The sequence below is a fragment of the Pipistrellus kuhlii genome, unplaced genomic scaffold, assembly GCF_014108245.1.
Source record: "Pipistrellus kuhlii isolate mPipKuh1 unplaced genomic scaffold, mPipKuh1.p scaffold_m20_p_10, whole genome shotgun sequence".
NCBI classification, from domain to species: domain Eukaryota; kingdom Metazoa; phylum Chordata; class Mammalia; order Chiroptera; family Vespertilionidae; genus Pipistrellus; species Pipistrellus kuhlii.
Window position 1 is genome coordinate 45,092,075 of NW_023425405.1, and position 27,194 is coordinate 45,119,268.

The 27,194-nt window shown below is 39.7% G+C and overlaps 1 non-coding gene across 1 annotated transcript; it reads right to left on the minus strand.

Moving 5' to 3' along the window:
• Positions 1-26,982: 26,982 nt before the first annotated feature.
• On the minus strand, positions 26,983-27,089 carry LOC118714671. The gene has a single exon (XR_004986662.1). It is a non-coding gene; the product is annotated as a U6 spliceosomal RNA (small nuclear RNA).
• Between the last annotated feature and the right edge of the window lie 105 nt (positions 27,090-27,194).

Consider the following 27,194-nt stretch of genomic DNA (forward strand, 5'->3'; position numbering starts at 1 on the left):
AAAAATGTACATTTTCAAAATCCATGCCTGTATACCACGTAACTCAAGCTTTATTTGTTAGCTCTAGCACCAATGCCACATATGGCATCGCCACTGTAGACCAGAGCTGTTACGAGACTGAGCTTACAGTAATCCACAGTCATTCTGCACGATCCAAGCATTTTCTCCAGGGGCCAGAATGGTGATTTAGAGATATGTTATGGCCATGCTCCTGTATCCTTTAGGTCTCTAATGATGGTGCTTATTTCTATTTCATCCTATCCCCCATTGATGTTTTGATCTATGATCATAGTTGGGAGGAATTCTGGAGTCTTCCACTTGGCCTTTCTAATAAGTCCAAGGACCTAACATAGAAAATGCTCCCACTACCAAGTAGCATTCTCAATTACATATTTGGAGACCAGGAAATGACCACGACCATGAATTGTGTCTCTGGACACAATGGATCCACTGTAAGCCATACTTCAGTAGGATTCCATTTATAACTTGACTCCTATAATCCCCACCCTAACAAGGGGGGGGTCACGATGATACACTGAGTCTCCAGTTATCAATGTCAACTCAGCCTGTGCTCAGTACTCCTCTGGATATTTCTCTTTCCCTAGTGTAAGGCCACATGAGTAAATGGCTATAACTCTCTAGAAAATCATTACAATATATCAATATATACTTACTATGGTATTGCCTGGTTATCTCTTCAATTAATGGATTCTGCTTTTCAAAACTGGTTTAGGTTTGAGAACTGGGAAAAGAATTGCAAGTTTTATTGATACAGTAACCTTTAGCTTCCTGCTCCTCCATTCTAAACCCCTTCTGAACGAAGAATTAAATAGTATACTCACTGGCTACCTGTCCAATTTGTACTTTGTGATGTCATGTTCTATTAACAATCTCTATAACGTCCTGAAGGTCAAGCCCCCCTTGACTGCTACAACAGTTTTGTGGGTTCTTGCTTTTGGCAGTTAAGTACTGCCACCTCACCTCAATTACTTTCCTTCTTTAACATATTTTATTGATTTTTCTCAGAGAGGAAGAGAGAGGGATAGATAGAAACATCGATGAGAGAGAATCATCAATCAGCTGCCTCTCACACACCCCCTATTGGGGATATGCCCGCAACCAAGGTACATGCCCTTGTCCGGAATCGAACCCGGGACCTTTCAGTCCGCAGGCTGATGCTCTATCCACTGAGCCAAACCGGCCCCGGCTCAATTACTTTCAGACTTCATCATCTTCAAGGATACCGATCAGACCAGCTCTGTGTATACCTCTCCTACTGACTGTCTTATCACTTCAAGATGAGCTTCCATTGAACTTCTTATTGATGCTGATGCCCCCATACCAATGCATCCCTGCTGGTCTTGCTGAATGCTGGATTCCCTAGGACCTCCCAGAAACATAATCTTCTAATGGGTATTCTGGCCGCATATAGCATCCATTCCACCTTTTTCTCCTTCCTATTTTTTTAAAATATATTTTTAGTGATTTTAGAAAGGAAGGGAGATTGAAAGATAGAAACATCAATGATGAAAGAACATCATTGATTGGGTGCCTCCCCCATGCTCCCCACTGGGGATCGAGGCTGCAAGCTGGATATGTGCCCTGACCTGGCATCAAACCATGACCTCCTGGTTCATAGGTGGATGCTCAACCCCTGAGTCACAACATTCAGGCTTCTTCCTATATTTTTCTTCTTCCCTACAGTATGCCAGGCAACATAGGCATTTGCACTTTGTTCAGTGTGGGCCACCACCTATCCCTGGCTTCTAAGAGCTACTTTTTAGCAATGACTTTGTCTCATTTACCAGGTTATAAAGGCAAATGTTCCAAGAAAGTGCCGTTAAGTTTATAACTTGCTCTTACTCGGTTTTTAATTCTGGCCTCCTTGATCAAATGTCCTCAAAATTTAACCCCAGGGATACGCCCTTCGCTTCTGCTTATACATGGTAGCTAATTCTTATAACTTCTTCAGTGTGGAATCTTACTCTTCTATAATCAGGCCCATCTTGTCTCTCATTAGATTCTTCTAGAATTTAATCGCACTCATTAGCCTGGTTGATAAAATGGGGTGAGGGGGCAACTCTTGAGAGGGCCACCTGTTGTCTTGCAGCCTCTTCCTGCGTGGAAGAAGTGCTAGCTCTTATGGAGGAGGAACAGCCTCCTCCCCTCTGAAGGTTCTCAGGGTCAGAGAAATCCCAAGAGGTACAATTCTCAGGGGGGAGATTGTTAAAGCAAAAATTGCACATGAAGACTTTATTCAAAGCTATTGAAATAAAAGAGAGAGGCTGAAATTCTGTCTGAACTCAACTCCATGGAAAGAAAGGGCCGAGAGAGATTTTAGACTGTAGGGTAAGTTCATGGAAAAGTGCTAGAGAATGGGGGGAGAGAAGGCAGGGAGTTGATCAATAGGATGTGTCTAGCAGTTGACTTATTCCTGAGTTAGCAAATGCTTTTCTCTGCTATTAGGGTATCTGTGTTCCCTAACTGGTGTGCACAGAAGCTGGGCTCCTCCCCTGCCACAGAGACTGTGAAAGGTTGCACTGTCTTCCCTGGTAACGAGATTTGGAAAGGATGGCTCTGAGGTCCTTTAGAAAAATGCTTCTCAGCTGTGAAGCAGTCCAGAGGTTTTTTTTAAAGGATTTATATCTCATAAGGGCAAAGCAAAAAAATATATAATTACATGTTGTTTAAAAGAAATGCTCTAAGGAAAGGGAAGTCAGGGCCTTAGAGGCAGAAAGAAACATGCGTAAAATTTAGCCCAGCTGAGGGGAACATTAAGGCCATCTTGGTTGGCATTCACTCAGGTGTTCCAGTTCTGTCAGGTTCCAGGTTTGGGATGCCAGTTCTGACTTTACTGAACATTTACATAAATGTCTCTGGAGCTCTGCAATTCTGACCATGCAGTCAGGGTCAGCAGTTCTTCTGCATCTGCAGTTCCAATGCAGGAAGCGAGGGCTGTGCGGATAGGCATTTTGCACCCTGTATCTTTCAAATATCTTTGTTACCACCTCAACAAGGACAATCTTCTCCATGGGGACATCTTCCTAAGTCCCCACTTATGAAATCATACCTGCCACTTGGTTACCTATGCCTCGAATTTCACTTACTTGCCAGCTGGATAGTGAGTCACCAGATCCCCCAAACCCATCTGGCCACCTGTTTCCTCAGACCACCCTATGTATCACATGTGCCAGTCTGGGTCTTCCAAGCAGTAGATAACAGGGCAGGGTTGCATGTACAAGGGGTTAAGGGAATCCCTGTGAAGAATAAAGCTGGGCTGAAACCGGTATAGCTCAGTGGATAGAGCGTCGGTCTGCAGACTGAAAGATCCCAGGTTCAATTCTAGTCAAGAGCATGTACGTTGGTTGCAGGCACATCCGCTGGGGGGGGTGCAGGAGGCAGCTGATTGATGTTCTCTATCATCGATGTTTCTAGCTTTCTATCCCTCTCCCTTCCTATCTATAAAAAATCAATAAAATATAAATATAAAAAATCAATAAAATATAAATATTTTAAAAAAAGAATAAAGCTGGGTGATGGGGGAGGGTGTAGGCAGGGAGAGACTTCAGACTGCAATGGAAGGATCACAACAGTGAAGACTAAGAAGGATTGGGGGAGAAGAAAGCCTCAGATTACGCAATATAGTTCTGAGAAAACCTTGGACAAGCTGAGGCACCAAGGAAAATTTGTCATTGGAGGAGTGTCCCTTCAGGCAAGCATGGGCTGGCTCTTCTACCCCTGCTCAGCCAGTGGAGGAGCCCCTTGTGGAACCAATGGCCTCAATGTTCACCAGGGCTGTGGCTGAAAGCTGTTGGTCCTGTGTGTTCCCCACAGCAGGCTTTCAGGAATGAGTGACCTCTCCCACAGCCACCACCACACGTCATTAGCAAGAATTCTCAGTCAAGTACAGACACATAGGCTAGAGAGATGTATTATAATAGCAATTAAAACTTAAGACCATGGGAAAATCACAATTAGATGTAGAAACCAATGTACCTCAAGTTTATTCTATGTTAGAGAATATCAAACATGCTGTGTAAGTATAATTTAGGTGTTTAACCTGCATGAATAGGTTTCTTCAAATAGTCTACTTCTTATATCAAACATGATATTGTATGGGTAAAGTTTGCCCTTTAACACAATATATAAAGGAGTATTAAAAATGTTAGAATCAAAGAGCATTGTTGGCTCAGTGACTTATCTGTTGAGGAGTAAGAAGGAAAGACCCTTGTAACAGAATCATTATGTATTGCTTAATATTCTTTTAATGTATGAGAAAAAATGTTGTAGCTGGTATGAACATGCTTTTGGTGCCTGAATTTTAGGATTAGCTCTTTTTAAAAATATCCTATTTAATAAAGAGGGAATATGCTCATTGACTGCCCCATCCACAAAGATGGTGGTGCCCACAGCCACAAGATGGTGGTACCCAGTTGCCTCAGCCCCTCTGGGATGGCAGGTGGGCCTGGCCACTTTGGGTGTCTGCCTATGGAGTCCCCCAGTCCCCTCAGCCCCCAGCTGCTCAGGGCCAGCCCGAGGCACAGACAAGCCTGGGATGGTGGCTGCCCAGCTTCCCAGGGCCACTGGAGGCTCAGGTAACCAGGGCTGGCCAAGCCTTGTACTGCCAGCAGTGGCAGCAGCAGAGGTGTGATGTGGTCACCTTCCCCAGGTCACCTTCCACCCCTGAGGGCTCCCAGACAGAGGAGAAGGGAGAGGGAGAGAGAAACATTGATGATGGGGATTGAACTCAGAACCCAGATATATGCCCAGGACACCAGTGGTCTTTTGGTGCCTGGCATGACACTCAACCAACTGGACCACAGTGGCCAGGGTGTAATGTTGACTCTTAATGGTGATGTAAAGTTTTAATGGAGACTGAAATGCCTCTTCTGTATTCAAGGGAATGCTGAGCTGCTGCCTCTGCAATTTAATACATTCATAAAATGGAATATTAAAGTGTGTCTGCTCTTAAGGAAGAAAAGAAATCCCAGAACTTAGATGCATTCAAATCATCGTTGAGGCAGAAATATTTTTTTTTTCCTTAGGGTCTGAGGCCTCAGTTGAAACATACCTAACTTATTGTTCTTTCCATTGATGTTGATTTCTACGTTCTCTCTTATTCTTTTTCCCCGGTGTTTTTTATCTTCATCACTATGATCTATTCTACAGCACTATCAAAAGTCACTATTAAGTACCTCTTTGCATATACTTAAATATTTCCCAGTCTGTACTAATATTTCCTATGTACAACAGGACGGATGCAGAGCTGAAGGCCAAATACAAGTTAAAGCTAAAAACTCAAACCAAGCTGAAACCGGTTTGGCTCAGTGGATAGAGTGCCAGTCTGTGGACTGACAATTAGATTTAGAAACTAATGTTTGATTCCAGTCAAGGGCATGTGCTTTGATTGCAGGCACATCCCTGGTAGGGGGTGTGCAGGAGGCAGCTGGTCAATGTTTCTCTCTCATTGATGTTTCTAGCTCTCTACCCTTCTCCCTTACTATCTGTAAAAAATCAATAAAAATAAAAATAAATAAAAATAAAAACTCAAACCCAAACTTTTCAGAAACATCATGACCAAATATTGGGATCTTGAGTTGGAAGGTAAGAGAGCTTATGGGAATTTTTTTCTGCCATTGAATGTAGCCTGACTTGGACTTGGAGGGCTCTGACCACACCCAGGGGAATATGAGTATGGAAGCTGTTCTGAGGTCAGGAGATCTTGAGGAGTCTGAGCAATCATGCTGATGGAGATCAGTTCCTTCCCTCTTCCATCAGCTTCCTCATATTTTCTGAATATTTTGACACCAGAAATAATCTTTTTAAGTACAATGTATGTAATAAGACACTGGCCTCGAAGTAAAGTTAATTATTATTCAGTGGTAGTGGTTTGTTTATTTGTTTGGGGTTTTTTGTTTGTTGTTTGTTTGTTTGTTTTAGTACCCTTTGTAATTCATTAGGAACTCTTACTGAGTTGTGAATACATTCCCACTATAATTACTTTTCCTCCCTAAGATGGCTGTTAACTTGCCATAAAAAATGTGGATTTGTTTCCACCTTCCCTCCCCATCGATGATTCTGGGTTCAATATAGCAGCTCAGATCCATAAAGAAAGAGACATATTCAGACATTTTTAAAAATGCAATTTCCAAAAAAGTTATCTCTCTCTCTCTTTCCTCTCTCTCCCCTCATATGTGAACGCTGCTGCGTTTGTGACTCATGCCCTCTGCTGGAGCCCCAGGGGTTTGGTTTAAGGTTGTAGAGTCAATTCTGCATAATTATATCAAGTGTACTAAGGAGAACTTTCTAATCAATGATGATCTCACTCATGCAGAAGGTGCACCAAATGTGTGCTCAGCAGTGCCTCAGGGACAGAGCTTTTACAAATCTTTTTAAATATTCGTTTCTTAAATGACTAATGTAGCTTAGTCAGGTTTTTCTGACAGCTTTGGGTACTCAGCTTTCTGGTTTCATCATTTCACCATGTCATCATTTCCACAATAGCAAAGTCTCTATTTAAAGTGTTTTAGGCCGAAACCGGTTTGGCTCAGTGGTAGAGCATCGGTCTGCGGACTGAAAGGTCCCGAGTTCGATTCCGGTCAGGGGCATGTACGTTGGTTGCGGGCACATCCCCGGTAGGGGGTGTGCAAGAGGCAGCTGGTCGATGTTTCTCTCTCATGGACGTTTCTAGCTCTCTATCTCTCTCCCTTCCTCTCTGTAAAAAATCAATAAAATATATTTTAAAGTGTTTTAGTTTTCTCTTCAGAAAGATGTATGCATCCCATACAAATGAACCCTCCCCTAATTCTATCTCCCAACATTTTTGTGGAGAACTTTGTCTTCTACAAAAGTTTTCTTTATGCAAAGAGTATAGATGTGGTGCTGGGGGAGTCCCTTGTTTAAAGAAAATTGCATTTACTATGAACCAAAATCAATACTTTATACATTATGAACGCCACCAATATCTACTCAGGCTGTCCTAAAAGGATCCCCAAAGCCATTCCAGTGGAAAACAGAAAATAAGCTGTTTGCAGTTGTTTAAGGACACCTTAAGCTATTTCATTGTATGTTATATCCAAACAAACAAGCAAACAAATAAGAAAACTATAAATTTAAGAGTTTAAATACAGACTCCAGTATGGTGCTTGCCAGAGGGAAATGGAGTTTGGGGGAGGTAGGAGAGGCTAAAGGGGGGATATGGTGATGGGAGGAGACTTTAAATGGGATGGTACACACAATATTACAGATGATATATTATAGATTGTGCACCTGAAACGTGATTTTATTAACCAATGACACCCCAACAAATTAAATAAAAACTAAAAAAAAGTTTTGATATTTTAGAAATAGATAGTTATTCCTAATACCAAATAAGGAACAAGAGGAACAGTAAAAAAAAAAAAAGTTAAGGAAGCATTGCATGCTAGAAAATTTGGATGTAATAAGATGCATTTATTTTCCTTTCCCAACTAACCTAAAATAATAGCAATAATAATAGTTTATTCAGTATCTTCTAACCTATATAATAAAGAATTGATATGCAAATTGACCCTCACACCATCACATCATCACAAGATGGCCACTCCCATGTCATCTCAATATGGCTGCTCCATGTTGTCACAAGATGGCTGGCAGGGGAGGGCAGTTGGAGGCGACCAGACCTGCAGGGGAGGGCAAGTAGAGGTGATCAGGCTGGCAGGGGAGCAGTAAGGCATTAGGCCGACAGGGGAGCTTTTGGGGGGTGATCAGGCTGGCAGGCAGGAAGGCAGGTGAGTGGTTAGGAGCCAGCAGTCCCAGATTATGAGAGGGATGTCCAACTGCTGGTTTAGGCCCTGCAGTAGGATATCCCCTGAGGAGTCCCAGATTGGAGAGGGTGCAGGCTGGGCTGAGGGACATCCCTCCCCCTGTGCATGAATTTCATGCACTGGACCTCTATATCGCAATCTTTACAACATACTGACAGTGTATGCATTAGAATTTCCATTTTAAAATGAGGAAATTGAAATTCAGAAAGACAATATAATCTGACCAGTTACATAGCTAATGAATGGCAGAGCTAGTATTTATACCTGTCTAGTCATATTCCAAAGTCTGTGACTGCATTAAAATAATAAGATTGTAACTTTCTCATATGCAGTATACCTAAAAATAATAAAATTTCAAAGACTATGATATATTACTTGGCCATAAAAAAGATTGAAATCTTACCATTTAGGACACTGTGGATGGATCTAGAGGGTATTATGCTAAGTGAAATAGGTCAAACAGAAGAAGACAGATACTATATGATTTCATTTATATGTGGAGTCTAAGAAACAAGACAAATTCATAGTTACAAAAAACAGAGGTACAAATTGGCAATTACAAAATAGTCACAAGGGTGTGAAGTACTGTATAGGAAATATAGTCAATTTTGTAATAACTATGTATGGTGCCAGGTGGGTACCAGACTTATCAAAGGATCATTTCATAAGTTATATAAACATCTAACCACTATGCTATATGCCTGAAACCATATAATATTGGAAGCCAACTGTAACTGAAAACACACACAGAGGCCATTGATTTAATCAGCCATGCCTATGTATTGCAGTCTCCAGAAAACCTCCAAGGGACATGTTCAGAGAGTTTCCAGGTTGGTGAGCAGGAGAAGATTTAGGGAAACTGGCACATCTGGAGGGAGCATGGGTGCATCCCAGCCTTTCTTCACACTGTGCCTTGTGCATTTCTTTCACTTGGCTGTTCCTACGGCCTCTTCTTTTATAATAAACTAGTGATATAGTGACTAGACAGGTTTTCTGAGTTCTGTGAGCTGTTCTTGCAAATGAATGGAACCCAAGGAAGAAGTGGTTGAAACCTCTGATGTACAGCTGATGGGCCAGAAGCACAAGGGACAACTTGCACTTTCGATCTGCATCTGAAGTTTGTGTGTGTTTGGGGCTGGGGCAGGGGGACCCCAGGAATCTGGATAAATAATGACACCCAGTTGGGGTCCAGAGACTTTCTTGGTGGTGGGAAACATCCTTCTTCTACATGCTGGAATTGGGGTGAGCAGAACACCGAATTGTGAAGTTCCAAATAGCAGAGATTTGTCTTTTAAGAAGTGACAGTGAGACGTGGGGAGGCACTCACACAAGAATCCATCACTGTGTTCTTGAAATTCACTTTATCGAATACAGCAGCAAGTTTGGTGGTGGGTGGAGGGAAGAAGAATATAGGAAAGTACAAACCTCTCTAAGTCGAAGTGAATAAACTCATACTAAACTTTTTTTTTTTTTTGCTGCATTTTTAGAATCAGATACAAATCTGGATACAGTCACATTGTGTTAAATATTGTCAGGGAGAGAGTTAATAGCAGGGGAGTAATTAGAATAACCTCTGAAGGTTAGCAGTTGCTATTTTGCATTAGAGTTGTTCCCATTGTATTGTTTTCTTTTTCTTGTCCAAGAAGCTCATTAAAAGCCATAATTTCCAAGTACACTTAATGAGTATATGTGGATGACATGATGCATTATAACTAGAAAGTTTTTAATAATCTTTGAGTAATAAATAAGCTTTGTTGAATCTTGTATCATCTCATTATCAAGTACAATAGCCCAGAGTCTTTCATTTTTTTGTTAGAAATAATCTTTCTATGTCCAATTTTTAAAGATGTGTGTGTGTGGTTTTTTTGTTTTTTTTAAAAAGGATTTTTTTTTTCCAAATGATATTGGTTTATGGACTATTGTGGTTCTCTAAATTCAGAGAACTGTAAATTAGGAAATGTTCCTCTCCGCATATCCACATTCATCGATAATCCCCTAATAATGGTAAATTAAGGAAGCCATTATGAGTGTACATGTTAATAGAGTGATAATTGGATACCAATAGGTGATAATTAAATAGGAAATGTCAAGGTGTGTTCAGAGAAGCTTCATTTAAAAAAATTGCTGAGAATCATTTACTTAATTATTAAATACCACCTGGCTTTTTAAAATTAATTTTATCTGTCAGAAAAAAATGTCAATAGCAATAAAATCTACATTTGAGCTGATGAAAGTTGACAAATAAAAATATCCACATATTTCACATTATTGGTAGATTAATTATATGTTTGATTTTTATATGTTCATTTTGAACATTGAAACTGACATGTAAATTTTTAATAAAAATTGTGCTGCCATAACTAAATCAACTATCCCATCGTTTTGAAAATTGTCAGGAGAAGTGAAAGTATTTTTTTTTAATATATTTTATTGATTTTGTACAGAGAGGAAGGGAGAGAGATAGAGAGTTAGAAACATCGATGGGAGAGAGTCATCGATCAGCTGCCTCTTGCACACCCCCTACTGGGGATATGCCCGCAACCAAGGTACATGCTCTTGACCAGAATCAAACCCGGGACCCTGCAGTCCCCAAGCCGACACTCTATCCATTGAGCCAAAACGGTTTCGGCGAGAAGTGAAAGTATTAAGATGGATTCTATGTTAAACTCATTTTAAATGTTTGTGAGGATTTTAAAAACATACTTATACATTAATTTTTAGAAATGTGCATTTTTCATGTGATATATATCCACAAGTAGGCTATGGTAAGCATCAGTTAGCATCCACACTTGTCTAATATCCTACCTAAGATGAGTTGTCTGAAACGTGGGGGGAGTTGCCTCTAACCTGGACACTTAATACCCCAAAGCACTGACTTTTCAAAGTTCAAATTGCAGCTATTCACTTGGCTCTCTACAAGCCCGTGGACAACTTGCTTACTAGGCAACACAGTAACTTGACAGACTCTGGCCTCTGAAAGATTTGCAATTCTCAAGTTAAAATTTTGTTTCTCAATTTTACTATTTTTAGGGATTTATATGTTCATTCATTTATTTACATTTATTGGCCAATATTTGTAGAATTATATTTGTTTCCTCACTTGTAGAACGATTTATTTTTCCATCATAACTAAGGAACAGGCTGGTAAATGGTTGCCTTTGCTATACAGTCATTTTGCCACAAGGTGGTGGTATAACTCTTTGAGGTTTAAAAACAAACTTTCAAAAGTGGTTATTTCAAGGTTTATAAAAACAAGTATGAGACCTGGGTACAACTTATTTTATTTCGCAGTTTAATTTCTCTATAGTTTTAATAGTTGTAGAAAATTGTGTATTGTGAATTATTTCTTAAACAACTATATAAATTGCAAGAATGAAATAAAGGTGATAACGATAAGCAATAATCACAACTGACATATAAGCTCTTATTTTTTGCTAGACATTGTGCTAGGTGTTTCACACACATGACTGCATGCTTACTGCCCATCATCACTTAAATACAACAGTTTTCACCCTCTTTACAATTAAAAAAAACAAAGCTTAGATTAGCAGGGATTTTAATATAATTTTTAATATGTCCTATGTTGAGTTTTTAAGCTGAATTAGAGTTGTGTTTCATAATTGAACATGAAAAATATACAGAGAATACATGAGTATATATATACTCCTTACCTAAAGATTCTAATTCATTAGGTCTGCAATGGTAACATAGAAAACTATACTATTTTATACAAATGTACCTTATGATTCTTATCATCAAACACATTTAAAAACTGAATTGATTGCTGTATTTAGGCTTAACTACCCTTCTTATAATAATGTTTAAAATAACATTTCTAAAAGTTTTACCTCAATATTTAAAAATGAAGATTATAAAATCAACAACATAATATTCATTCAGGTATTTCAATGCTTTTTTAACTTTAAATATATTTTTTATGTTTTTGTTACAGTTGATATACAGAATTATATTAGTTTCAGATGTACAACCCAGTGATTGGATATTACGGTATATAAGTTACTAAGTGCACATCTCAATAAATCTAGTACCCATCTGACACCATGCATAGTTACAATATTATTGACTATATTTTCTACGCTGTATTTTTGAACCCTGTGACTATTCTGTAACTACCAATTTGTACTTCTTAATCCCTTCACCTTTTCACCCATCCCTCCAACTCCCCTCCCATCTGTCAACTGTCAAAATATTCTCTGTGCCTGTAAGTTTTTCTCTTCTTCTTTTCTTAATAATTCTTTATTGTTGAAAGTATTAATATGTCCTCCTTTTTCCCCCCATTGACCTCCTCCAGACTGATCCCTCCCAAGGTCCTTATCATCCTGAGTTTTTTTTCTGTTCTTTTGTTGTTTCCTCTGTCATGATTGAAACAATCATTTAGACCTTAAATGGATTAATTAATTAGTATTTCAGTGTTGCCAATACACCTATAAGTTCTGCTTCTTTCCTACCAATTTGATAAATGATATAATCTTAAAAATGATTAAAAAAAAAACCTGACATATTTTGAAACTCTTGTTTGCTATACCAAAAATTGACACTAGGTGTCACTAAGTCACTAGAAAAACAACCTACATCTGGAAGTAACCAACATTAATGGAAATTCTGTAATAGGAGAGCGCCCCCAACTGGGAACCAATCCCACAACCCTGGCAGGTGCCCTAAACCAGAACCAAACCTGGGACCCTTCAGTTCACAGGCCGACACCCTATCCACTGAGCCAAACCAGCTAGGGCTTGAACTTTCCTTTTAGAACTTGGTAGTTTGTCTATTTAAAAAGTTTATCACAAAATTGGATTTTTAAATATTAATTTTTCCCTTTTAAAAATATATTGATAGCAACTTTATAATCTCCTCAACTTGAAATATTTATATTAGTTATTTTTGTAGGCATTCCAGATGTGGTCCAGATAGTTACAGCTGCAGAGAACAACCTGCAGCTGTGGAGGTCATGTTCTTCCCAGGACAGCTAACTGAGCAAGATGAGGGTGTACAGACCTAGGCAGGCATTTTGGCTCTATGTAGGACTTGTACTAACTTTTTAAAATTGAATATAATTAATATGTAATATTACATTAGTTTTGGATGTATGGCGTAATGATTTGGCTCTTATCATATGTTTCCTCTATATGGGGGTGGGGTGGGGGGACATCTGGCCTGAGTGCTCTATAAGGCCTATGAAATCATTTAGTCTGGCCCAGCCAAGGCATTAGGGTCTGAGTGCCCCACATTGGGCTGCCAATTTCAATAATAGCCAATCAGCAAGAATTTACATAAAACTAAAAGGTGGAAGTTGCTTTAGCTACCATTGTCTCAACTAAACAGTGGGTGGTGGGCTCTGACCTTTCAGAACTTCAAGGTTGACCAGCCTTCAGGGTTCCTTGTCCACACCTCTCTGCTAGTGAAGACAATGGGCCGCTTCCAACATTAGGGGTGAGTAAATTAAATGTTTGACCAGATACAGCAGGCTATTGTTTAAGTTGATAATTTTGTATGGCCCTTGAATGATGTTATAAATAGCCAATGGGCCCTCGGCAGAAGAAAGATTCCCCACACCTGCTCTTCACTTTTTGAGAGTTTTTTTTTTATCATGAATGAATGCTAAATTTTGTTAAAGCCTCTCCTGCAGTTCTTGAGATGATTATATGATTTTTATCCCTCATTTTGCTAATGTGGTATAGCACATGGATTGACTTCAAAATATTAAACCATTCTTGCATCCCTGGAAAAAATCCTACTTGATCATGGTTTATGATATTTGCAATGTGTTGTTGAATTAAGTTTGCTAATATTTTATGGGGAATTTTTACATCTATGTTCATCAGGAATATCGACTATAATTTTCTTCTCTTTTTAATGTCCTTATCTGATTTTGGCATCAGTTATGTTGGCCTCATCGTATGAGTTTGAAGTGTTTTTTTCTCTATTTTTAGATGAATTGGAGGATTGGTATTAATTATTCTTTAAATATTTGGTAGAATTTATTAGTGAAGACATTCGCTCCTAGGATTTCTTATTTGTTGGGAGGTTTTGATTACTCCCTGAATTTCCTTAATAGTAATAAATTTGTTTTGATTTTCTATTTCTCATGATCCCCTCTTGGCATGTGTGTTTCTAGTATGATAATTTATCCTCTTCTCTGGATTGTCCAATTTGTTGGCATATACTTTTTCATAGTAGTCTCATGATTTTGTATTTCTGTGGTATCAGTTGTAGTGTCTCCTCTTTTAGATATTTCTGATTTTACTTATTTGAGTCCTCTCTCATCTTTTTTGCTGAGTCTGGCTAAAGTTTTGTCTATTTTGTTTACCTTTTCAAAGAACCAGCTCTTAGTTTCATTGATATTTTTCTTTCCTCTTTAGTGCCTAGTTCATTCATTTTCATTGTGATCTTTGTTATTTTCTTCTAACTTTGGCCTTTATTTGTTCTTCTATTTATAAGTTCTAAAGATATAGGGTACTTATTTGAGATTTTTATGATTCTCAATGTAGGCATTTGCCCCTGTGTTCTCTCTTAGAACTCCTTTTGCTGCATCTCATACATTTTAGTAATGTTATATTTTCCATTTTAATTGTCTACAGATATTTTTAAATTTCTCTTTTGGTTTTACTTTTGATCCATTGGTTGTTCAGTATCATGTTGTTTAATCTCCACATATTACTGAATTTTTCAGATTTCTTCTTGTGATTGATTTCTAGCTTCATACCATCATTGGTCAGAAAAGATTATTCATTTTATTTTAGTCTTCTTAAATTTATTAAGATTTGTTTTGTGGCCAAAACCAGTTTGGCTCAGTGGTAGAGCGTCGGTCTGCAGACTGAAAGGTCCCACGTTCGATTCCGGTCAAGGGCATGTACATTGGTTGCGTGTACATCCCCGGTAAGGGTTATGCAAGAGGCAGCTGGTAGATGTTTCTCTCTCATCAACATTTCTAGCTCTCTATCTCTCTCCCTTCCTCTCTGTAAAATATCAATAAAATATATTTTTAAAAAATTTTGTTTTGTGGCCTAACATATGATCTGTTGTGGAAAATGTTCCATCTGTGCATGAGAAGAATGCATATTTAAAACTTTAGACAAGCCGAAATCAGTTTGGCTCAGTGGATAGAGCGTCGGCCTGTGGACTGAAAGGTCCCGGGTTTGATTCCGGTCAATGGCATATACCTTGGTTGTGGGCATATCCCTGATGGGGGTGTGCAAAGAGGCAGCTGATCGATGACTCCTCTTATTGATGTTTCTAACTCTCTATCCCTCTCTCTTCCTTTCTGTAAAAAAATCAATAAAATATTTAAAAAAAAACACAAAAAACTTTAGATAAAATGTTTTGTAAATGTAAGTTCATCTTACCTAATATGTTGCTTAAGTCCAAAGTTTCTCTATTGATTTTCTGTCTAGATTGTGTATCCATTGATGTAAATGGAATATTGTAGTCTCCTATTATCATATTGCTTTCTATTTCTACCTCTAAGCCTCTTAATATTTACTTTATATATTTAGGTGCTCTTATGTTAGTGCATAAAAATTTACACGTTATATTCTCTTTTTGCCTTGATCCCTTCATCTTATATAATAAAAGGCTAATATGCAAATAGACCAAACAGTGGAACAACTGAACAACTGGTCGCTATGATGTGTGCTGACCACCAGGGGGAACATGCAGAATATGGTGGATGTCAGCAGCAGATGGCAGAGTGTGGTACATGGTGGGTGTCTGCTGCAGTGAGATGGAGGAGCAGGTGAACAGGGGTGCTAGACCAAGGCAGGGTGCTGGTCACTGTCATTGGGGCAAGTCTCAATGGTTACTGAAAATTCTTTGCTCCCATGTGCCATGGTCCCACCTAACACTTGCACCCACTGCCAGTACACAGCACAGGCCTCGATCAATCAGTACCATCAATGGGTGCAAGCAACAGCTGCTGGCTCCATTAGCCCCTCAGAGCTTCTCCACCTACCCCTGTTCCTGAGGGGAGATTGGGGCTGGCAGCCACCACTCACACCCACTGCCGGTGTTGGCCCCACTCCTACCCTCAGCTGGCAATGAAGCTACCATTTGTACCTACTTCCCATGCCCGGTGCTGGTCATGATTGCCTGGCAACATCAGAGGGTGTGAACAGCAGTTGCTGGCCCTGATCATCCCTGATGGCTTCTCCACCTCCCCCTGCTCCTGAGGGGCAATCAGGGCAGCAGCCACCTCTTATACCCACTCCTGGCACTGGCTCCAATCACTCCACTCCATCAGCGGATGCGAGTGGGGCTGGCACCGTCAGCGCATGGGAGCAGCAGCAACAGGAGTGGGGCTGTTGGCAGACAGGGGACCAGGGGCTGCAGTGGGAGGGGATAGGAGAATGGGTTAGGACCTGTGCCATCACAGCCTCACATCCCACAGTTCCTTTCAAGGTGCACAAATTCGTGCCCTGGGCCCCTAGTTACCGTATTTTTCGAACCATAAGACGCACCGGACCATAAGACACACCAGTTTTTAGAGAAGGGAAATGAAGAAAAAAAGATTCTGAAACAAATAGTGTCCTAAAATATTTTATGTGCATTAAAACCCAACATCACAGTCATAAACACATGTAATCAACCCTGTAAAGTAAACAGCAGCATTTAGAACCATTTTAGAGCCGGGCAAGCACACAGAGACCACACAGAGCCGGGCAAGTAAAAAAACTTTTTTTTTAAAAAGTATATGTGTAGGCTATATTTGGACCATAAGACGCAGGGACGTTTTCCCCCCCACTTCTGGGGGGGGAAAAGTGCGTCTTATGGTCCGAAAAATACGGTATTATATAATTACCTCCACTGTCACTTTTTACAGTCTTTCTCTAAAAGTCTATTTTTCCGGTTATACCATTAAGTGTAGTTATTGCAGCTTTCTTTTGTTGTTTCAATTTAGATGGAATATCTTTCCATATCTTCAACTTCTTCACCTTCACGCTCACTGGCTAAATCTCTCCACCCTTTCCTTTGGATCTGGATTCTACAACTACTGCTATTGCTTGCAATGCTTTTCCTTAAGACTTTTCTGGAAGTATACTAGTATACTGCTTCCTTTAATTACAGTTTCCAATGCACTTCTTTCAACTAATACTAGGTCAAAGAGGGAAGCAGACTGCAATGTCTGTCCTGCCATGACTCCCCTAGCATCACAGTTCCTATTCTGCCCTTGGCTTTAGCAGGATGAAAAGACCGTAGTCTTATCACCTGGACACTTTAACTTAGTTAGTATTGGAAACTTAAAGTATAAGCATCAATGATTGCAATGATGTTTATACTTTAGGTCAGAGGATAGGAAGCTGTTAAACAGTAAAACTCTGAAATGGTGCCCCCTGGAAGGATTTTTAATAATTTTCTCAAGAGGGTCAGGACATGCATGCTGTGCACAGGAAAAGGTATACTCATAACTCAGGCCTGAGTCTAAGATCCTACAAAAAAGAGAGCAGGTTAAGAACTTCTTCTTTGGCCAAAACCGGTGTGGCTCAGTGGTAGAGCGTCAGTCTGCGGACGGAAAGGTCCCAGGTTCGATTCTGGTCAGGGGCAAGTACCTTGGTTGCGGGCACATCCCCAGTGGGGAGTGTGCAGGAGGCAGCTGGTCGACGTTGCTAGCTCTCTATATTTCTAGCTCTCTATTTCTCTCCCTTCCTCTCTGTAAAAAAATCAATAAAATATATATTTTTTTTAAAAGAACTTTTCCTTTGTATTCTACCTGCTAAATTTTTATAGGATTCTATAATGAAAATCCTATAATAAAAGCCTAGTATGCTAAGTGTCCAGTCGTCCAGTAGGCCATTCAATCAATCATAGTGTAATATGCTAATGATATGCCAAGGACATTCAACAGCTTGCTATGACATGCACTGACCACCAGGGGCAAGATGCTCTGAGCAGTAGGTGAGCTTGCTGCTGGAGTCTGGCCCATCAAATTGAGCAAATTGGGCTGGACACACCCTGGAGCCCTCCCGTGGTTCCTCCCTGGCTGGCCAACCTCCAGCCCCGATGGTGCACTGGTGGGGTCCCTTGGCCTGGCCAGTGCCTTTTTGCAATCTGGGACCCCTCAGGGCAGGCGTCTTCAAACTACGGCCCTCGGGCCACATGCAGCCCGCAGAGGAGTCTGATCCGGCCCGCCAGGTTTTTTGGGCAGTGAGCGCAGCCGAGGTGTTACAGTAGGAATTAGTAGTTCATATAGTCCGGCCCTCCAGCTCTCTGAGGGACCGTGATCTGGCCCCCACTTTAAAAAGTTTGAGGACGCCTGCCTCAGGGGATGTCGAAGAGCTGGTTTCAGCCCAATCCCATAGGCCCGGCCAAAGGTCCCCACTGGTACACGAATTTGTTTACTGGGTTTCTAGTGGGGAATAAAAGGTGCTGGGAAGAGATGTAAATGGAAATTAAATGTGAGGTAACTAGAGTTAAGCCAATCCTCCTTAGCAACAGAGCAGATGGAATTGAGAGTGAAATTTGAACTGCGTTATTAAGCAGATCATCCCTACAAATAGCAACAAGTCTGATACAATAATATAAAAATTGACACCAGGTGATTCCCTGCCCCATACTAAAGAGTAGGAGAGAAAACATACTCTTATGTCCCTGTGTTAAATACTGAAAACAAGAAAAAATAACTTAGCTACTTCATCCAACTAATATTTGGTCTTATAGAGAATAGCACTGAACAAATTAAAATAGCTGAATTATCAAAATTAAAATATTTGCTCAACAAGGCTCATTTCAAGATTCTCGTCTTTATTCAGTTATTAACGAAAAATATTATGCCATAAACCCAGCCCTGTTTCAAGCAGTTCTCCACCTTTCAAGACCTAGTTTCAAATCAGCTAGCCAGAGCCCTAACACCTTATAAATATTCTCCCTTAAATTCTGTAATTTAAGATACTACTGAGGCCGAAACCGGTTTGGCTCAGTGGTAGAGCATTGGTCTGCAGACTGAAAGGTCCCAGGTTCGATTCCGGTCAGGGGTATGTACGTTGGTTGCGGGCACATCCCCGGTAGGGGGTGTGCAAGAGGCAGCTGGTCGATGTTTCTCTCTCATTAGCGTTTCTAGCTCTCTATCTCTCTCCCTTCCTCTCTGTAAAAAATCAATAAAAAAAAAAAGATACTACTGAGACTCTGATAATCCAGTATTCTGCAGTCAATCTAGTAAACTTTGTTTTGCTTAATCAATAGCTGTCCCTGATGACCTTTCAGGAGGTAGGTAGTATAACTAGTTCAGTGTTGAAAGACAAAGATCAAGTGTCAGTGGTCAGTGGCCCAAGACCACCACAAATACACTACTGCTGCACAGAGTTGGGATTTGGTGGAGTGAATGATTGCAAGAAGGAAAGTGCACACCATGGAGAAGTGTAGGTGTGTATCAGTAAAAGTGTGTTAGGATTGCATTGTTAAAATTTGAGCTTTTGTTAGGAGATTTTGGGACAGTTTGAAGGAAGTGAAGCTTTGCTAGCATTGAATGATTTCAAGAATTGGAAGCAATCCTACAGACTATCCTATTAACTATCTATTGCTGCATAACACATTACTACAAACTTAGCAGCTTGAAACAACCTGCATTTATCTCACCATTTGTGGGTCAGGACTCTACATACAGCTAAACTGGATTTTCTGCTCTTGAATTTTTCACAAGGCTGCAGTCAAGGTGTCAGCTGGTATGTTTAGAGCATCTGCCCCTCTCTCTCTCTCTCTCTCTCTCTCTCTCTCTCTCTCTCTCTCTCTCTCTCTCTCTCTCTCTCTCTCAAAAAAAATAAATAAATAAATAAATAAAAATAAATGTAAAAAAATCAATGGAATGAATTTATCCTCAGGTGAGGATTAAGATTAAGAAAACAAAACAACCAAACAAAAAGCATCTAAAACTTTTAAATAAACTAAAGGGGTTGCTTTGTTATTCTTTCAGTGTTTTTACTGAGCATTGCCAGGACCCTCCCAGGGATTCTCTGGTTCCTAGGAGTTTTGCCTTTGCTTAATTTGCTATTTTACTATTGGGTTAGATAATTTACAACTCTATAACAATAGTCTTAAATGATGCTTGTCCTGTAGCAATGTGGCTTCACTGCTCTGTAAAACATTAACTAGGTTCCTATCTAAATTAGTAATCTTATTCATGCATTCATTCTTTCAGCCACTCTAAATAATTTCTTTTTTCCCCCAGTTCTTTTTGAACCATCTTGTAGGTTCTATCATGAATCAATGAATTATATAGTTGACATGGGCTCACTTTATGTTCATATGAAAGTTACATATTGCTGAACCGGTGTGGTTCAGTGGATAGAGCGTTGCTCTGCGCACTCAAGGGTCCCAGGTTCCATTCCGGTCAAGGGCATGTAGCTTGATTGCGGGCACATCCCCAGTAGGGGGTGTGCAGGAGGCAGCTGATCAATGTTTCTCTCTCATCGATGTTTCTTACTCTCTATCTCTCTCCCTTCCTCTCTGTAAAAAATCGATAAAATATATATATATATATTTTTTTTTAGAAAAGAAGAAAGTTACATATTTAACTTTTTAAAACTTGCACTTTGATATCATTAATCTCTTAGAGTCTGTGCCTTTTAACCCTACATCTACAGGTTTTAGAGTATAGCCGGTGCTCTGAAAATGTTTACTGAGGGAAGTGAATATTGCAGAAAAAGAAACCGTGCTTACGGTTTCTTGCTTGAATTTATATGGCTTCTGATGTAATAATGAACTTGGATTGAAAACTTCAGTTTTTAAATTCTAGTCCAAGGACATTTTTAATGGAACATGACAGCTTGAACTCCATATATAGGACTAAATATTCAAACACTGTGGTTACCACATGCTTGGAACAAAATATTCTGTTACCTGAAATAAAACTTAAAAATGGCACAACTTGCCTTAAAATTTATTGTAATATTTAACCATCTTTATGGATGTCAAAATTATGTATAACTGTAATATAAAGTAAGTAGTTAACATAACAGTACAGCTCATTACATATTTAGTGAACAGTTTTATTACTATAATACCCACGTATTAAAATTTCAATAAGAAAGTATAAATGTGAGTTATTTTTAGAAAAAGGAACACAGCAGGTCAGAATAATGCCATATTTAAAACATTTTACAAATCATAATGTTATATAATAGTTTATAAAAACGTACATTTGTAGAACAAGGGAGAACATCACAGGATCTTGCATACATTTACTCTTTCTTTCAGAGGATAAATTCTAAAAATCTGGCTAAAATAACGCCCTTATTTTGATTACGGAGAGAGAGAGGTAAGAAAACCAGTTGTCATGAATCTTAGACAAGTGACTTTTGACAGATATCATTTAGAATTTCTTAAAATAAATACACATGCCATCATGATCACAAAAATATTTTATTGGCATGTTTGTCTATGACAAAATAAGATGCGTAATGTAAATATCTGTGTTTTCCAGTGGTCTTAGGCAACCACTGCTGTAGAGCCTAAGACCATAGGAAAACACAGATATTTACATTACATTTTATTAACAGCAGCAAAATTACAGTTATGAAGTAGCAACGAAAATAATTTTATGGTTGGGGGTCACCATGACATGAGGAACTGTATTAAGGGTCAAGGCATTAGAAAGGTTGAGAACCACTGGACTGGAGTATTAAGTACAGTAGTATGCTGTATAGCAGGCGTCTTCAAACTACGGCCCGCGGGCCACATGCGGCCCGCAGAGGAGTCTGATCCGGCCCGCCAGGTTTTTTGGGCAGTGAGCGCAGCCGAGGTGTTACAGTAGGAATTAGTAGTTCATATAGTCCGGCCCTCCAGCTCTCTGAGGGACCGTGATCTGGCCCCCACTTTAAAAAGTTTGAGGACGCCTGCTAGGCTTGTTGTTTTTATTTGGGACAGGAAAATCATTTATAAAAAGCAATAGATAGCCCTAGGTGGTTTGTCTCAGTGGATAGAGCATCAGCCCATGGATTGAAGGGTTCTGGGATGGATTCTGGTCAATGGCATACGTTCAGGCAGCCAATCAATGATCGCCTCTTATTGTTGATGTTTCTCTCTCTATCTCTCTCCCTTCCTCTCTGAAATCAATAAAACAATATTTTTTAAAAAGCAATGGACATGCAAGAGGTTTTTAAATTGAAGTAGTTTGATATACTCTACTCTGAACAATTTTAAGCCTTTCTTTCAAATTTTCATCATAGATATATCAGGAGCTAATTCTGGTGTTTCTGCAGCAATTCTGAGCAAATGGCATTTACAGTTTTGTTCAAGAATGTTTGCAAAACTGCTTCAAAACAGGAACCAGACTGGCTAACATCTCAGGATAATAAAGCTAACGTCTCCCTCCTTGGAGACATTCACAGATAATGTCTCTTTCTAGACTGTAGGAAGGCAAGGTCAGCCAGCAACTCCCACAAAGATAAAAATCGTTGTCTCACATTTTTTCAGCTGTGACACAGATGAACCGTTTGTGGAGGATCAGCCTAGCCCTCCGCATTGCCCTTTTGGGATGTGGGACAAAAGCGAACCGATGGGAACATGAGTTATGCTGCCTGCTGTGCCATGAGTAATAATCTACAGGCATTTGGGCTTGTTTTCTCCTTACCAATCAAGTACATGGAAGTATGGCAAGCTGGCCAGTTTCTGCTCCTTGCCATCTACCTAACTACTTGACAGATTAAAATTGGAGATTGTAATAAAATATGAATTTGGAAGAAGAGGTGAATTACTTAGTCTGCATAAAAATCTATCTAAAAAGGGAAGAGGATGAAAAGAAAACACAGCATTCTTGCTGACTGTTCTGGGAGTAGTTCTAAAGTATACATTTTCCATTACCATCCCTTGTGGTGGGCAAATCCTTTACGGAAAATAATGTGTCAAGATATCTTAGTTGGATATAATTATCTGTTAAAATATCAAAATAGCCCTGGCTGGTATGGCTACATTGGTTGGACATCCAAGGGTTGCAGGTTCGATTCCCAGTCAGGGCATACACCCAGGTTGTGGGCTTAATCCCCAGGAGGTTGTGTGCAGGAGGCAGTCAAATTGATGTTTTGCTAATACATCAATGTTTCTCTCTCTCCTTCTTTCTTTTTTCTAAAATTAATTTATAAATCCTACAAAACATCAAAATAAAGCCCTAATTTGGATCATATACTCACTAAGTAAATGTAAATGTGAAAATGACTATTTCTCATTTAAAGATGATGATACTTCTCTTAACAGTTATATTTCAAATGTAAACAGTAGATCTCTCGATCTCTCTCTCTCTCTCTCTCTCTCTCTCTCTCTCTCTCTCTCTCTCTCTCTCACACACACACACACACACACACACACCCTCTATGAGAGTTTTATTACAATTAGTCAACCACCAAATCTAACACTTGGCAAAACTTAAGTTTAGAAATCTATATAAACTGAGACTAGTCCTGGACTTAGTGAAAAACAAGGTTTTCATGGGAGGCAAATATAATGTACAGAGTATGCAGAGGGAATAATATAACATAGATACACATAATAACATGGAGTATACTTGTCATCTTTACTTCATTTTGAAGTAAAGAAAGGTCTTCTAAAAACTTACTTTATGTTCCAAACTTTGGCCTTGAGAATTTTAATATGGCTACACTCAGTATAGTAATTTAATTCAATAAGTGTTTATTACATATCTAAATGGACTTGCACTGATGTAAGTGCTGGAAATACAATAGTGAATAAAACACTGAAATAATAACTCCATTCAGCCCTAAAATTGATACTCAGTTATTGAGGTATTACCCTTGGTGTAAAATGACAAGCACCAAACTTGTCATTTGACAAGCTACAGGAAGACACCAGGGAAGTCTGAACCACTCTGAATATAAGCTGAATATCACCCATTACGGTTTATAGTTCTAATGGCCCGGTGCACAAAATTTGTGCATGGGGGTGTGTTCCTCAGCCCGGCCTGTACTCTCTCCAAGTGGGATCAAGCCTAAAACAGCAGTTGGACATCCCTCTTGCAATCCGAGTCTACTGGCTCCTAACCACTCACTTGCTTGTCTGCCTGATCACCCCTAACCATTCTGCCTGCCAGCCTGCTTGCCCCCAACTAGTCCCCCCCACCACCAGCCTGGTTGCCCCCAATTTCCCCCCCTGCCAGCCTGATCACCCCCAACTGCCCTCCCTTTCTGACCTGATTGCCCCTAACTGCCCCTGTTTTGTCCCTGCCACTATGGCTTTGTCTGGAAGGTCTCCTGGTCTAATTAGCATATTACCCTTTTATTAGTATAGATAGAGGCCTGGTGCATGGGTGAGGGCCAGCTGGTCTGCCCTATAAAGGAATCAGTGTGGGGGTTCCCTTGGGGGGCGAGGCCCACCTGTTGGGTCGGCACCTAAGTAATTGCGGGTTTCACACATATATGGCTTCAGTTGAATTTTTAGGTTTGCAGACGTAGTACAAATGTAAAACACATTTTGTTATTTGATAGTTGGCTATTCAGCTGTTAATCAGTAAAAAAAGTTTTTTGATCTGTTTTGTAGTTTTTGTTTGGCGTTCGTTGAAAAATGGAAAATCAAAAGGAACATTTTCGTCATATTTTGCTTTTTTATTTCCGCAGAGGGAAAAACACATCGCAAGCTCATAAAAAGTTATGTGCTGTTTATGGTGACGAAGCCTTAAAAGAATGGCAGTGTCAAAATTGGTTTGCCAAATTTCGTTCTAGTGATTTTTCACTCAAAGATAAAAAACGCTCTGGTCGTCCAGTTGAAGTTGATGACGCCCTCATCAAAGCAATAATCAATTCGGACTGTCACAGTACAACACGTGAGATTGCAGAGAAGCTTCATGTATCACATACATGCATTGAAAATCACTTAAAACAACTTGGCTATGTTAAAAAACTCGATACATGGGTTCCTCACGAACTGAAAGAATCACAGTTAACACAACGTATTAGCAGCTGCGATTTGCTAAAGAAACGTAATGAAAATGATCCATTTTTAAAACGACTGATAACTGGCAATGAAAAATGGGTTGTTTACAACAATATCAAGTGGAAAAGATCGTGGAGCAGGCCAGGTGAACCAACTCAAACAACATCAAAAGCTGATATTCATCAAAAGAAGGTTTTGTTATCAGTTTGGTGGGATTACAAAGGAATTGTCTACTTTGAACTCTTACCACCCAACCGAACGATCAATTCTGATGTCTACATTGAACAACTAACGAAATTAAACAATGCAGTTGAAGAAAAGCGGCCCGAATTGACAAATCGAAAAGGTGTTGTATTCCATCATGACAATGCAAGGCCACACACATCTTTGGTCACTCGGCAAAAATTAATGGAGCTTGGTTGGGATGTTTTGCCACATCCACCATATAGTCCTGACCTTGCACCATCTGATTACTTTTTGTTTCGATCTTTACAAAACTCCTTGAATGGTAAAAATTTCAATAATGATGATGATGTCAAATCGTACCTGATTCAGTTTTTTGCTAATAAAAACCAGAAGTTTTTTGAATGTGGGATTATGATGCTGCCTGAAAGATGGCAAAAGGTCATTGATCAAAATGGGCAATACATTACAGAATAAAGTTATTTAGTTCCATGAAAAAATTGTCTTTGATTTTCTTTAAAAAATCCGTAATTATTACTTAGTTGCCGACCCAACTGGGAAGGGGCCTGGGGAGATTTGCAGGCTAGCCATGCTCCCATCAAGGTGGGAGTTTCTGCTGGTGGGCGTGGTCCGCCTGGGTGAGGGGCTGAGGGCCATTTGGGGGCAGTTTATAAGGTCGGCCAAGCCCCCAGCTTTGTCTGGAAGGATGTCTGGAAGGTCTCCAGAGGGTCTCCTAGTCTAATTAACATATTACTCTTTTATTAGTATAGATTGTGTATCGAGTTAGGCTTCCACTCTATGACTCATATTTCATTGATGACAGCTCTCTTAGAAACTCCTCAGGCTTCTGCCAGTGCAACTTCCCACGCTCAGTCCCTTCCTCAGCTCAAGTGCTCCTTCAAGTAAGACTTCTGTAGGTTTGCAGACAGATTTCATGAGCAGATTTCCCTTCACTAAATCCCTTACCTTGCTTGTCAAATAAAGAACAAATCTGGACTAAGGAAGAAGAGAGTATTTGAAAGGATTATTGCAAGAGGTGGAAGTGGAGGGGCTGGGGAGGGACTATTGCAATAAGAGCCCTGACCATAAAATCTGAAGGCTTCTCAAGGGTTAGGCAAAAGAGAGTTTCTTGTACAGTGAGGAAGAAACCAGGCTGCAAAAAAGCAAGGCAAAAAGGAAGCTTGATTGGATAGTAGATCAAAGAATGTTTTACCCTGAGGTCCATGTACACTCAAGAGAGACTGAATGCTTGGCACTGGCTGAGGGTGGATCAAAGTTAAGATGCCTGGAAGGAGAGAAGCTTCAAGTTTAAGAATTATTTTGTTTCCATTCACCAGTGCGCATAAGCAGTTCACCTAATTATTTATGAGGCAAAAAAAAAGTGGGGGGGGATTTGGAGAGTCCGTATCTTACCTAAATCATATGGGGAAGCATCTTCTTGCAGTAAGCTATTTCCTAGACACAAAGAGGATTTCTTTCTTTCTTTCTTTCTTCTTCTTTTCTTTTCTTTTCTTTTCTTTTCTTTTCTTTTCTTTTCGTTTCTTTTTTCTTTTTTTTCCCCCCAAAGGGGATTTCTTAAATTGTCATTATTTTACAGTATCATAGAGCTTGGGTAAAGTTCAAAATTCTTACACTTTATAATTTTACTAGAGGCCCAGTGCATGAGTTTGTGCAAAGGTGGGTTCCAGGCGGCCTGCCCTCAGTCAGGGTTGGGGTGGGGGGGAGGGAGAATCCTGGTTGAACTCCCAGTTGGGATAATTTGCATATTAGCCTTTTATTATATAGGATATTAATTGGCTTATCTGACTTAGGTGTATATCTCTCATTAAATTTTGATACAGGAAAACATGGGCTCTCCAGGCAATCTGTGTGCTAGCTAGCAGTCAGAGCATACAAAGGAAAGAAGGAACAAAGGATCTTGAAGAGTCAATGGAAACATTACATCTCAGTTCTCATATCCAATAAATGAAGGGATTTAGTAAGTATCTTCCTATCATGAAACTGTTTAATTTTATAAAGCAAGGTGTTTACACAAATACTAGTATAGGATGGGACCGATTTAACATAGCTTTTAGCTGTGGAGGGCAAGATGACATTTTTCTTTTTATGGCATGCTTCACACTTTTGGCTTTTGTGTGTCATCCTTGTGCAGGAGCCATGCTAATCTTCCCTGTATCATTCCAGTTTTAGTAAATGTGCTGCTGAAGGGAGCACAAGATGGCATTTCATTGGTAGTTTATCTTGTGCATTTGAAGTGTTGTTGGAGTATAGTGAGTATAATTGCAAAAATAGAGATTTTAAATTTTGAAAAGTAGAACA